General features: G+C 37.3%; 1 protein-coding gene across 1 annotated transcript in view; it reads right to left on the bottom strand.

Annotated features, from left to right (window-relative positions):
• LOC119787032 (neurexin-3a-like) overlaps positions 1 to 13,133 on the bottom strand; it is a 33,364-nt gene extending 20,231 nt beyond the window's left edge. The window contains exon 1 of the mRNA XM_038290652.1: positions 12,888 to 13,133. The gene's annotated coding sequence lies outside the window, so the exon portion shown is untranslated. The remainder of the gene's footprint in view (positions 1 to 12,887) is intronic.
• Between the last annotated feature and the right edge of the window lie 1,889 nt (positions 13,134 to 15,022).

Genomic DNA, 15,022 nt, shown 5'->3' with positions numbered 1-15,022 from the left:
GGGCTCTACTAATTTGTAGAATGAATTATTTCTAATCAACATTGCACTTTTTTTTTTCTTCAGAAATAAAGAAGATAGTTGTGCTCTGTCTGGCGTGTCAAGGTGAAGACACAGCTGAGTATAAATGTAACCTAGTTTATTTGCTCAACCTATGTTTTGACTTTCACCTATGACCATGAGGCACGGATCCTGACTGAAACAAAGAGAGCCTCGGTAATAGCAGCAAAAATTAACTGGTTTATATCAAAAGAAGTCTTTTGGCATCATACCTGGTTCCATCAGGGGTCAATATTATTTTTTGTTGAGTCTAATGTACTGTGTCTAAAATGGTGCAGTACATTTGCATGCTGAAGTCAAAGAACTTAAAACCAATGGAAAGGGGTCATGAAAAGGGGTGAAAAGGGAGAATCATTCTGGTGGGCCATGATTGACAGGGGCCAAGAAGGGTCTGTAATAGAATTATACTAAAAAAATAATATTACACTTAGTAATACACTTACAATCACATGTTTTATTTACAAGTATTGGTAACACTAAATGTATTTGTTGTGGAAACATTTCTCAGGGCTCATCAAACCCTCCCTGATTCTATTCATTCAAAAGGGTCAGAACGTAGCAGTAAAGAGAAGGCAACTTTTCCCACAGAGAGTGGATGAAGGCAGAGTCATTTAGCTCACTACCCTTCCCTTATTACCTCATATCTCTGAAGATAACTCCGGATTTGTACATTTCTATGATATTTTAGTTTAATAAATGCTGGCGTTTGTTTTTAAACAGAAGAGTCAAGCAGCAGCAGTCAGTCGGTCCCTTCACTTTATTTTAGAATTATTTTAATGGTTTAAAATGCATCAGCTATCACGGAAATAAAATGTTAGGTCAATAGTAGAAACAGAACATTTAGAATGTGCTGTCTCAGTGTCAGCTCTCAAGCAAATCAAAGACATTAAATAGCAAAAGTCGAATCATCTCATATATGTTTTTACCCACAAATATCATCACCTTTGACTCTACAATTTTGGAGATAAGATATGGCTCTATCATTTTCTGAGAAAGGCTGAGGAAAGGCCAGTGGTTGTAAATGGGGTTGCAGGTTTACTTATTTGACGTGTGAATCTTTTGGCCCCAATATAGTACACCAAGTGAAGTCCTGGTGGGTTTTTTTGTTTTTTAGTTCAACATTTGTCAATGATTTCACCATTTAGTTTTTGTTGGTGGTGCCCATGCCTCAGAATAAGAAACTCCAACTTGAATGCAGCCAGAAAGTCAGGGGCATACCCGACTTCTAGATTTAACATGGAGGCTAATCTGGAAAAGGGATGGAACGGGTAAGGGCGGGGCTGCAGCGAACTGGTCGTCGAGAAAGGTATTTCTCGTCACACATCTTGTTTTGGTCTACCATGCTCAACAGCTCACCTAGTGGTACAATTCTGCTTGAAGTTCCTTTAAAGTGTAACCTACTGTAGCCCATGTGAAAGCTAACACCAGACCAATTTTTAAAATGTAACCAAAGTGGTCAGTGCCAAGAAAGGCTGATGAAGCATTCATACCAATCACAAAGCTTGTGTACAATTTTCCAGATTTGTGTGTTTTTGTGTGCCTGCCTGTTTGCTAGACACATCACGTGGTTGGAAAACAGTTTTCACAGTGGATACAAGACTCCACTTCATCATTAAGTCTGCTGGTTGTCTGTTTCATTTCAATATGGCAAAGAGGAAGAACCTCCCAGTTTGGGAAGTTAACATGGCTGCTTTCTGTTGAGCTGAAGGTACGGTCAGAAAACTTCTGAGGCTCAGAGAGGGGTTGCAGGGAAATCAGAACAAGAAACCAGGCAGAGATAACCAGGACATTGCCATGCCCTCCTCTGGAGCTGCTTCTCCAATCTCGACCTTTGTGGTAGACTGGAGAAGCCAGAAAGGCAGAGAGAGTGGAGAAGGGGAGAGGCACGATATGGCCAAGGGGTAGTGAGGAATCAAATGAGCTCCTATATTGCAGATACTGGAAATAAAGGAATCACAATCTTTGCCTCACTCTTTCTCAAAGCACTCCTGAGCCACACATGTTGATCGTTCGCGCCAATCACAGAATTCACGTTTGCTGTGAACACCCCTTAAGAGGCAAAGCTAACTGTAGTGATAACCAGTCGGGGTTTAGCGGGGTTTGGTCAAGACAAGTAAAAGTCTCAGCTAGATCAGCCTAGCCTAACTTTTCCAGGGGGATCACTTAGAAATAAATCTGGTATTTAATGGGATGATGCAGCTTGAACCAAAAATACAAAACATCACCTAACAGCTAAGAATACGGACTGGACTCTTGAATGGATTCTTGAATTGCCTGTAAATGGCCTGTACTTCAGTACATTCAGTCATTCACCCATTCACGCACACACTGATGGTGGCAAGCTACATTGTAGCCACAGCTGCCCTGGGGCTCACTGACAGAAGCGAAGCTGCCGTACACTGCCGCCACCGGGCCCTCTGACCACCATCAATAGACAATGCAGGTGAATTGTCTTGCCCAAGGACACAACGACACTGAAAGTCAGAGCCGGGGCTTGAACCGTCGATTCAGGGCAAACCCCTTCATCCGACGCTACTGTCGCCTCTTTAGTTCTGGATACAGGAAATCTAAGAAGAAAAAAAGACTAGAACTGTGAAGCTCTAAGTAGGATTTAACAGAATCAGGAGGGCCTTGGAAAAAAGCAGCAATTAGTCATTCCTCATGATTAACCACCTTTGGGGAATAAAGCCCCCTCACCGTTTTTCATCTTTGAGCAGCAGCAGTTAAAAAGCTTTTCTTCATGAGGTTCTGCTGATCGAAGAGCCATTACTGCCACTCACAAGAGAAAAACGTCTGTAGGTGAGGAGTTACTGCTGGTCACATAGCATAACAGTGTGAGGCTGATGTCTTTCTAATTTGTCTTGTAACAAGCTGGACAGCTCAGACAGCAGAAGGATGTAATGGGTTCAAGTTGGTGAACAGAATTTTACTCTAAAACAGTTCTGAGATTTTCACCAATTCAACTGAGTTTATTTATATAGTGCTAATTCACAACACGTCATCTCAAGGCACTGCAAAGTTCACCAGATCATACAGTCAAATTGATTCAAAGTTTTCTATCTAAGGAAAACCAGTTGATTGCATCGACTCATTGACTCAAAGGCAATCCCCACACTAGGCATGCTTGTAGCTACAGTGGAGAGGAAAAACTCCCTTTTAACAGGAAGAAACGTCCAGCAGAACCAGGCTCAGTGTGAGTGGCCATCTGCCGAGGCCAACTTGGGATCAAGGAGACTGGACCAAAGTTTCCAAACAGTTCTGGATTTCTACAAAAAAGTCATGCTTTTGAACTTTGGGAGAAAGCCAAGTATACCTAAAGAGAAGAGGTACCCAAGATACAGGACATTCCTTCAGCAATGGTTCCAACTACTACTCACAGCACAGCTTGGAAATGGAATGTGCATTTTATTTCTCATGGTATGTAGGAAAATAAGGACCTCAGGATCTCAAAATACATCCTTTAAAATTGCAGTTTTAGGGCCCTGTTTTATCAAAAATATAACATATTCAAAGCTGGATCTACTAGTATTATTAAAGTTCCTTGAGGCAACATCAGGGTTCCTACAGCATAAGGCAAGTTAAATTCAAGACTTTTTAAGACTTTTTAATGCCACTTGAAATAAAAATTTAAGACCAAATTCACAAAAAACACAAGAAAAACCAGCTTGCGACAACTTAACCCAAAGGTTTATTTTAACATAAACCACTGCACCAAGGTTTCAAAATTTGAAAAACTGTCCATACAGGAAGAAAGCTAAAAACACACAAATGACAGATATATTTTAATAATTATTTAACTGAATTAACAAACCTTGTTTTAGCAGGGAACAAAACAAATCAGTTTTAAAGCCACAACATAACCAGTGCTAAGTCTTTTTTGCAGTTATTTTTCTATGCATCGTTTTCTTAGTATGTTTGATTCAGTGATAAGTGGAGGCGTTGCAGAGACAAATGTGGAACAAAACCGAGAAATACCGGCTGTTTCTCGGTAACTCGATTTTGACAATTTGTGTTTCGTGCTTCACATGTGTGACTCCACTGCCTTAATTCCCATCTTTCCGAGCTTGAATCGCTTCTTGCACAAAATACACTGTGCCTCATGTATGTTCCTTGGTACTGGTTTTAGCCATGAAAACTCTTGGCTCGAGCCAATTTTCCTTACATTTACACTTCCTCATATTTTCCAGACAAAAAGTTAATGGTGCATCTCCCAAATGTCCCGGCCACAACAAGGCTTTTATTGGTTCCGCTATTGGGACGGAACCAATAATGGCAAGTTGTTATTTTTTTAAATAAAAAAAAACATTGTCAATTTTAATGTTTCATTTAGATTACAAAAATTATTTATGATGTTTTAAAAATTAAGACCTACGAAAGACTGATTTAAGACATTTTAGTACCAATTAAGGCCTTAGTTTTATTTTGAAGAATTCAATGCCTTTCAAGACTTTTTAAGGACCCGCGGGAACCCTGGACATTTACTGTAATTTGGCACAAACAAGGTGAACCGAATTAAACTGTAGAGTATCTTGGCAAAATTTTAAGATTGCTGCACTTCAGACTATTTACATAAACAGTTGATGTCATTCTTTTAAATTTAATACAAAATATATCATAAGACTTACTAAATAAAGTTGGTATTTATAAGTCTAAAGGAATGTGGGCATGACAAAAGCCTCAATGCTTGTTAACTTCCAGAGAAGTTTAAAAGGAAGTTTATAATCACTTTAATTTAGTTTATTTATATAGCACCAATTCACAAGACATATTCAGATTTAAGTTAGGATTTTCCTTTTTGTATTGGTCTAAATAAATGAAAAAAGCTAAAAAAAAATAGGGATTATATCTTTTAGAGGATAAACTAAGAAGCATGCATGATTAAACCTGTCTGACACGTTCCCCTTTGCATTTCCAGATGGTTCACTTATTTTCCTCTTGTCTTTTAAGGCTAGTGTTTAAAGGTTCCTTTTCGATAAAGCTGATAGTTAAAAACAGAGTCATGTTTGCCCAGTCGCTGGGTGAGTAGAGGTAGGTGGAGGTAGAGCGATCTAGTGGGGGAGAATTTCAGTCTGGACAGACGTTTCTACTTGGCTCTACCTTGGCCCTATTAGTAATCTAACTTTATTTAACCTCATCCAAAATAGTTAGGTTATGCTGAGCTATTTTCTATATTTATGCTTATATATGCTTGGGCTGCTGGATCACATGGGGACCACTTTTCCTCATTCTATCTCTATTCTCCCAATCTGCTGTTTTTGTCAAGTTCCACTTATAACTTTATGCTCTCTCTTCTTTTCCCATCAAAGGTGATTTATCTAGCCTGTTCCTGTTTAGTTTGGCCTCCATTCTGGATTGAAATCTCAGCTTTGCTGCTGTCATCAACATCTGTTTATAAATATTGGACCTTGGCCTATTTCCAGTGTAGGCCTGTCTCTTTTACTGTGACTAGTAGAATTGGCTTCGAAGGGACTACCTGTGGAGCTTGTTGAAGGCTGGATTTATTGTAACTGATTCTTTCTGTATATCTGCTTCCATCCCTTTGAATCCCGGTCAGCCTCAGCAGATCGCCGCTAAAACTGAGCCTGGTTCTACTCTCCACCGTCACTATATGCTTGCTCGAAGGGATAGCTTAAGAGTCAACTACAAAATGCAAGCAAAGGTCTGCAGGTTCATCCAGGAGGAGCATGTTATGCATGTCAATGACTAAATGCGATATGTTCTCCTAATCTGACAGTATAGTCTCAATATAATGCCTTGACTTGACGCGTTTTGAATTGGCTCTATATAAATAAACTGTGCTGAATTGAGTTGTCCTTTCTTCTAATGAGTTTGATATCGTCCATCCATCTTCTATATCATTTGTACATCAGGACAGGGAGTTGGTGCCTTTCTCAAGAAGTAGTTTGAAAAATTATGTTAACTAAACAAAATAGATTTTTTTTTTCCTTCAGACATATATGCTCGGATCTAGACATAAATGTATCAAAGCATTAATCAACCTCTACAAGAGCTTTTATATGTTGCCAAATGGATTGGTTCTAAAAGTATGCCACCACTTATTCTTGCTTCAAAAAAAGAAAAGAAAAAGAAATTGAATAATTAGAACAGCAACTTTTGGTGTTTGAATAATCAAGAATCAAAATAAAATAAGTAAGATTTGAGGTTACAATTTTGACTATATTTGCTCTGATTGTCAGTCAAAGTACCAGATTTCTATTTAGTTTGATACAAATTAGTTCAACAGCAAGATGACTGGGCAAGAAAAGCAAAGATAAACAACACATATTTTAAATCAAACTGATAAAGTTCTTAATAAGAAGAAAAACATTTAGAAAATCATAATTTAATGAGGTAGAAAATCTAAGTTTAAGAATAAATCTGTTATCTACAGAACTAACAGAGGTTTAAAATGGTATAAATTTTAAAATCAAAAGGACAGGCAGTGCTAAGCCAGGAGGGAAAAAACATAAACACTTTATTTTTTTAATTCAATTAGTTTCTTCCTGGAAAACACCAATACCTGGTTTTCTTTGATTTCTGGCCTGCAAATGATGATCAACTTATGCATATTTTTTAATTACTTTTCCTAGTCAGAATGGTAATTGGAGAGGAAAATTGCAGTAGCTTTTCTGATTTTATTAACAACAAGACTTTAAGGTACATACCACTGATTGATGCATTCAAGGAAAAAAAATGGTTGAATTAATAATAAGTTTAAAAAATAACAAACTAAAACTTTCAATTCTGATCTCTGGCCATGTGATCGCTTTCTCTTTTAGTCACATAGTAGCATATCCACCCATTTTCAAACACATAGCCTGTTAGATCAGAGGTCTTAAACCCTGATCCTCAGGGCCCACTGTCCAGCATGTTTTATGTGTCCTCCTACCTCCACACACAACTTAAATAAATGGGTGACTAACAGACCTTTCGGGCCCTCGGAGGCTGCTGTGGAGGAAATGCAATCATTTGATTCTGTGTGCTGAAGTAGAGAGCAATCTAAAGTATTTAAGACAGTAGGCCCTGAGGATCATGATGAAGACATCAGTGTTAGATGATAAAACTTTTTTATTGAACTATTTCTAATGTTGCCCTTTAGGATCAACTTTACTTTAGGTCATCTTTATGATCAATAAATTAAGATTTTTCATATCTGAACACTCAACAGTATTTTAAAACTTTAGAATGTTAAATCTGTTCAGATTTGCACAGATACTTTAGAAAAACATTTTCTCATTTATCTTAATCTAATCCGACATATTGTTTAATCCTTAGACACATGAATCAAAATAAAACTAACTTCTTTGGTTTACACTGAAATTAATACTCGTTTTATTTAACCAAATGATACAGTTACACCTTTATTTTCTATCTTTTATCTTTTCTGCCGGTCCATTATTCAGCTTTCTATCGTGGCAGATCACCACACTCAAACACACACTCACTGGGATCATGCACATGTGGTGTAAACTCATGTTTACCAAAGCAGACATCATTTTCAGATGGTCTCATTGTGTCATGTTGCAGTGCGGCGAGCGTCAGGGGTTAAAAGGCTAAACGGAATGGATCATTGTTCTCTTTGAAAGGCTTCTTTTGACGAGGCCCGCGGGGACAGGTCCACATCCATTGAGTGACAAAAGGCTGCAGCACTCTAGATCCTATTAACAGCCTTGCGAGTTTTTGAGTGTGTGTGTGTGAGTGTGTCTGAATGCAAATAAAAGCACCAGCAGGCCTCTTGTGCTTTAATAGGAGCCACTTGGTGGTATTTTACGGCCGTGATCAAACACTGCAGCGGTGACAAAATGTCCTCCACAGCGATAAGATCTCAGAGAGAACACGCTGCAGTTTGTCATCTTACACTGACGAGGAGCGTAGCTCACATCTCACTGCCGTGGAGTCGATTTTCTGCACCATCATCTAGGCAGGCCATGAGGAGGAGGCAGAGGAGGAGAGAAAAAACAGAGAGGGTGGAATGCTCCACCTTATCCACTCCCACTCTTCCTCACACCTCAGACACGCACCTTCAGCATCCAGTCTCCATTTTAGGCTCAGATCAGTCTGTTTGTGGTAGAGGAGACTACTTTTTTTTTTTTTTTTTACATCCTCCACACTGATACCTTCGATTATCAGTCTGTCAATCAGCCCCCCAAAAAAAAAATCTATCCTCAGGATGAGAAGATGGTGGAAAATCTGAATAAGGTTATTTATTTTGTTAACAAAGACATGCTCCAATATTTAAATATAAAATCTGCAAATTTTATGATTTTATAAGCATCTGAATTTATCGGAATGTTTGTGTTTTTAACTCAAGTTGACTAAATTAAATGACTGAATGTGAGCCTCCATCTGCAGCCATTACTCTCTGCAAAACGAAGACATTAAATCTGAATAAACACAGAACGCTTTGTTCAAATGAATCCATCTTATCAGCAGAGGTTTTAAATCAAACATAAAGTCAATCTTACCTGTTAATCTAACTTTAACACATAATATGATATAAGACACTAAGTAGTTAAGGGTGTTTTTCTCAGAGCTAGGAATTACTGAGCGGGGTTTAGAAGCAGAGTAAACATTAAATAAAATATATTTGTAATGTTTGAGCATTTCAACATAAATCAGATGTGTTTTCTTGTTTTTTTGTAAAACATTTGCTCAATTGTTAAAAAATGGGCATATCAAAAAATATGGGAGGGGGGGTTGTCTTGTCAGTACTTATCAGTATCAATTGGCTTTAATGGTTTGCAATCTGTTTTTCTTTTTTTTATATTTTATATACTTTATATTTTATATAACTAAATTTCAGACAAAGAAGAATGGCGTCCCTTAATGCCCTTAAGGGGTTGAGGTTGTTAGAAATCAGATAAGGAAGGAAACACGTGCTTTGATGTGTTTATCATTGATCATATTGTAAGTCCTTCATTTTCAATTACAAAATGACTACCTTTTAAACAACCTGCAGCCCAGGTATTTCTATTTTATGTTATTGTTGTCAGATTTTGACCAATTAATAACTTAATTGGTAAAACAATGGAAATTAATATTGGCCATAAAAAGCCTGTTCAGTGCATCTTCACAAACCGATTGCTATATCTCTACCTTTCTGCAAAAATACTAAATCAGCTGCTTATTTAACTATCATCTCCTTACAGTTATTTTCAATGATATAATAATAATAATTTCATATAATTTGTTTTGATGACATTGTGTCAATGTTTGTTTTAAATATTTTGTCTTCCTTGAATTTAAATTTGACAAAAAAGTCTATTTAACTGGTCAAAATTAAAACACCAACTCTCAGCAGGTATTTGAATGCAATTTGTAGAATTAATTAAAGTCAGATTAAGGTAAAGGTTATTTTAGTCTTCTTTAATTTTCTGTTGGCTTTAAAACTAGTATGTCTTTTAAAGAACCTTAGGCCTAGTTTTCTTTTTTCCCCATTTTAGTTAGGTAAAAAAAAACAGAATTACTTGAAAATTTGCGATTAGCAGGTGTGAGATTAAGTAAAATCTAAACTCTGCATGTCTTTTTTCTTCTCTATGTGAGAAAAAAAAAGGCAAATGGGATTCCTGTTTAATACCTTCTGATATCTCTTTTGTAAAAAAAAAAATAGTTTTCTTTGTAAAGGTTTTGAATTATGTATTTTTCTTAAGGCTCTGAGTAAAGAAAATGCTTTAAGCAGAATCTAAAGGAAATTGCCTTAGTGATTAGAAAATGCACATATCATTTCAAACGTTTCTTGTTTATATTTTAAGATAGTATTTTCTAAGGTGCAAATTGTATGTGGATGCTGCTGTTAGGATCCCTATGCTTATATTAAAAAAATTATTTTAACAGTTTGTTTCTAATTAAATGCAATATTATCAGCACAGTAGAAATGTTGCAGTTTATGTAAAGGACTTCGATGATGAAATTTATCGCACATACTATTAGGGTAAATAATAAAATGATAGGATAAGGATTAAATGAACTCAGTTTGCAGGAGAACATGAAATAGAGAGCCCCTAACCAACCAATTACTGCATGTCTGGAAGGGATGGGAAGGGATTAAAATCAAATGCTTAGTTTATATCCATCCAACGAGAAACAAACCATCAATCTTGTTTTTTTTCTCCTATTTTTTAGTTTCATGCTGGAAAAAACGGACGAGCACAACTAAAAATGTCCTAATTACAGACATGGAGATGTGGAGGGGAGGGATGCGTGGATGTTTGTAAGTGTGAGTGCGTGCGTGATGGCGATGCAGCGTGGGCACAGAGCTGTTCTCCAGCTCCTCAGCAGGCAGGACACACCTTCTCCGGGCTGCAGCACCCTTCATTGCATTACATCATCAGAGACACCTCGAACCCACCCACGCGCCAAAGCGCACGCTTACAACATCTGCACACGCACGCACCCACGCTTCCACGCGCTAAACAGATAATTGCTCCCGCCATAATAATGACCGAACGTTTCCACAAATGACTGCAGGCGAGCAAAAAAACAATTTTCCACAAGCACGAGTTAAATCCACGCACACGTTCCTTCTCAACAACAGCAGCAGCAGAAAAAGCGACAGTTTATGTAACATCACACGTTTTTTTTTTGTTTTTTTAATTTTTAAAAGATTTAATTCGAATGCATTGCAATTACTTGATTAAAAACTGGGAAAAAAAAGAAAATACTACAATGCAATCAGAGTGGAACCGTTTCTGTGGATTTTTATTCAGATGAACACAGCGTGGAAAATATCCACTGTAGGCCCGCGCATTTTTCCACACTGAAATCTGAGACACTGAGGAGAAAGAAAAGATCATTCTCCAAAAAATCCTGCGTAGTATCAGTCTGTCCCCGCCCAGGAGGATTAGTGTTACCTTGAGAGCCCTTGGTTCTTTTTTTTTATTTTTTGCGGCTGATCTGTCAGAGCAGTTAATCAGCTGTCAGACATGGAAAAAATAAATACATTAAAAAGCCTGAATTGAACTAAAAAGTCCATGCTGTCCCTGAACACCCCCAACCTGACCATAATCCCAAATTCAGAAAAGCAGAGGAGAAACAGGGAAGGCGAAATTCCTGCTCAAGAAAAACTGTTTTAAAAAAAGAGACAAATCAATTTAAATCAGATATCTATTAGATTGATTTTATTTTGCATTTTTTGTCTAAAAAAATAGAAGATCATTCCATACTTCCCTCCCCCTGAGGGACTGTGTTTTTAAAACGTTTTAGTCCTTAATAGGCGAAGGAACATTTGGGCCTTTTGAAGATAAAGTACATACAAATGGACTAAAAATAAATAAATAAATACTGAGACACGGTTCACGCCCATTCTGAAGGCGAATTGGAAAGACGGACAAAAAAAAATCCTGATTAGGAATTCCCCCCATACACCCATCTTTGCATAAAACGCACAGGAATCATTTTTAATCCTATTAACTCTGCAGCGATGGAGAAGAGAAACGGAAAACCCGCCTTTTTTTTTTTTTTTTTTTTCGTAAATCTGAAGATGAAAACTCAACATCAGCCTGGATGTGGCTGTAAAGAGGCAGACTCCAGATTCAGGCCCGTTTATTTGCCTATTATTATTATTATTTGTTTTATTTCTCAGGCTTACTGCATGTAAGGCCTCATATTTGTCGGCAACAGAAAAGCCAAATATTCTGCTAATTAATGGGAAATTTTGCAATTTCCGTCGCAAAGAAGGTGACAAAGATGAAAGCTGCAGCCAAAACCTTCACATCTAATGAATTGAAGTAACAGGGGAAGGCGTCTGCGTAAAGGCGCAGCATGGGATGTAATCCAGGGGGAGCGTTTAAACGAACCCCTCTGCAGACGCCATTTGACCAACTGGGAACCCAAATCATCCCGATTCATCCGAACATCGTAGAGATTTCCTCCCTTAAATCGTTTGTCTGGTCACGAAAATGTTTTTTTTTAATTCTGTTCCACGAATCTGTGAATTTCATTGGTTAAAAATAACCCGTTTTGCTTATTTTTTTCCTTCACATTAATGGTAAAACATAAAGTGTCAAAATAAAAAAAAACGTTTTATCTATTTATTTATTCATGTATTTATTTATTTTTAGTTAACTGGTGTGATGAATGTGAAGAAGGAAACGAATTTCATTTATTTATTTTTTTTTTCCAAACTGGAGGTATGATGGAAGAATGCAACGGTCACTGCTGTCCATCACAGCGCAAACGCAAGGTCATGCACCAAAAAGAAGAAAAAAAAGAAAAGCTGGTCGAATTACACAAAAATATGCATCAATATTTAACGAGTCCACGAGGAACGTGCGTGACATTTCAACACGCGGCTGCAGCCGAGAACAATGTGAGAAAACAATGCGTGGAAACTGGACACCTGGCGAGCATATGATTTATTATTAATCAATTCTAAGGAAATCCGCCTTTCTATCTTTTTCGTTTTCAATACATTCATATTTCTAATAAAACAAACGTTTAAACATTTAGGGCTATAAGCCCTGCAATGTTTGCATTTTGTTAATTATCCAAAAAAAGAGATCTAGTTGCTCATTCATATTGCAACCATAAGGGCAGCGCAGGTCTGTAATTCTACTCTTGCCTGTCAAAAGGACATTAGAGGCCAAAATGGCAGAAATTCTCTATTTAAACCCCAAAATGTCGCCTTTCCTTTAAGGAGACCCGCAAACATCCTCCGAGTCTGCGCGTAAAAACTGGATAAAATGGATATAAACTCCAGTAAAAGTCCTGTAATGCACCTGTCCGTCAGGAGCTGAAACACAAGCCTTCCCTGCTTCCTCTCCTCCTCTACGTCCATTCCGAAGGCGGACACTACAGGAACAGGTTGAACTCACACAGACCGCGATACTGACCTCAGTTCAACAGACCCAAAGTATCCACCTGCTTAGATCCAGCTATCAAATGTACATGGAGCCACTTTTGTTCTTTTTTACGCTTGAAAAAACATCCAGGATCCAGTTTGAAGCAGCGCTTTTTTTTCCTTTATCGCTTCTCTCAGGTGCGTCCAGCATGGTGCATCATGCGCACAAAAGCCGCTATTTGCTCTGTGCCACTCGCGGCGGCTGCGAGCAAGAGGCGCGCACACGCAGACATGCAAGCGCGCCAAACAGGGTCCGCCCTCAGCTCAGCTCCAGCGCGCGCCCTTTAAAGGCACATGGAGAGTGCGCACTGACACGAAAGCACCTTTGGTTTTCATTTAGTTTCAGTTATGTTGGAAAAATTCTACAATCTGAGAGCGAATCATGTATTTAATATAGGACAGAGTGTGATATTGGAAAGAATCAATTTTGAAGGATATTCTCGATGTAAAAACATATGGATCCAATGAAGAGAAGACAAACATCCAGAGTGATCTGAGCGTGGGTCCCTAAACTAGACCCTTAACCCCACACCGCTCCCCCGGGCGCCGCACAATGGCTTCCCACTGCTCCCCATAGGGTTGTGTTAAATACAGAGAATTCATTTCGTTGCTCTGTACTTTTAACAGTGTAATGACAAAAAAAATGTTGGTGTTTTTCTGTTATTGTTATCGCTAGAATTGTGACAAATAAAGACACCTATTCATATAATTTGAAACTTATAACCACAAGCATCAGTTTATTGAAATTAAATGTAAACTATCATAAATAAGTAAATGAAAAAAACGGGGGTGCATAAATGCCAGCTGTTATTTTTATACATTGTTGTTTCCAAATGTCCCTCTTGTGCATTTTATATTTGGATTCTTCTACTCTTAGAACAGCCATTGTTCACCTTAATGGATTAGTTCAGAGTCAAAAAAAAAAAAAAGATCAGGAAAGACAATGGGAAGTAACTTGAATCACGGTTCAGTCACCACCTTTCTTGTATTGTGAGCATAGTGGTGTTTGTTATTTGGTGCTTTTGAGTCATACCTCTGTCCTGGAATTGGAGGTGGCGAAAGGTTAAAATTTGTTTTTGCTGAAAAGTAAAAGGGTTTATTTCAAAACAACTTTGTAAAAACACAGAACACAGTTTTTACATGTAGATCACAACCATTTTTAACAAGGAACTGCTGCAGTTAATTGCTGCCAGCCTCCTGACAGCTGTCATATTTAATTTTATCAGTTTAGGAGAAATCTCTTTTTTGTTGTTAATTTGAAACTGGAGCAAAAGCTGTATAAAACAATAGCATTGGCTTAATGTAAGTATAATTGAACTAGATAAAGGTTTGAATGATTTGTCATGGTATATTGTTGTTATATATAGTGATGTATCAGAAGTGTGTTGAGAGCCACTGTAAGTTGTGTTTGTTGGAAGACATATCAGATATATAACACATGGTTTCTTTTTGTACTACAGGCAAAACCTGAAAAAATCTGATTTAGTAAGCTATTAATAGTGCAAGTACTTAGAAAGATAAGAGAGGTCTGTAGTTTTTATGGGTACACTTCATCTATGAAAGAAAAAATGGAACAAAAACAAAATCAATAGAATCAAATTCTAGGATTTCTAAAAAAAATTATTTTGTAAATTATGATGGGAAAAAATATTTGGTTAGTAAAAGTTCAAGTCAACGCTTTTTATCATTGACTCCTGATTCTGAACATTTTCTTTATTCTGAGAAGTTTCAAAACTCTTAACACAAACTTTTAGAAATTGGGCAAATATGCAGCTTATATATTTTCAAATAATCCAGATTGTGTGGATATTTCATAATGTATTCCTTGTCCTGAACAGAATTCAGGAAAAAAAGACTCCTGAAAAGAGTTTCAACTGTTGTGATGTTTTTAAACCTATCCAATTCAGATCAAATTCATGGGGCTGAAATAAGTCCTGATTGTGTCTCTTTCTTCAGGTCTGATTTCTAAATAAAAAATCCTTACTTCACTTTGTAACACCAAGTGATATTTTCATCATTTCTAAATTCAAAGGCTACTTAACTCATGAAATGATCTGGTTTGGTGTCAAGTTGTGAAAGGCTACTTTACAAGGAACCCGTTTCATATCAGATCTTTATAAAAACATA

The sequence above is a fragment of the Cyprinodon tularosa genome, unplaced genomic scaffold, assembly GCF_016077235.1.
Source record: "Cyprinodon tularosa strain WSP-4 unplaced genomic scaffold, ASM1607723v1 ctg286, whole genome shotgun sequence".
Classification (NCBI taxonomy): domain Eukaryota; kingdom Metazoa; phylum Chordata; class Actinopteri; order Cyprinodontiformes; family Cyprinodontidae; genus Cyprinodon; species Cyprinodon tularosa.
The sequence above is the reverse complement of the archived record's forward strand: the minus strand, read 5'-3'. Positions and strand labels throughout refer to the sequence as shown.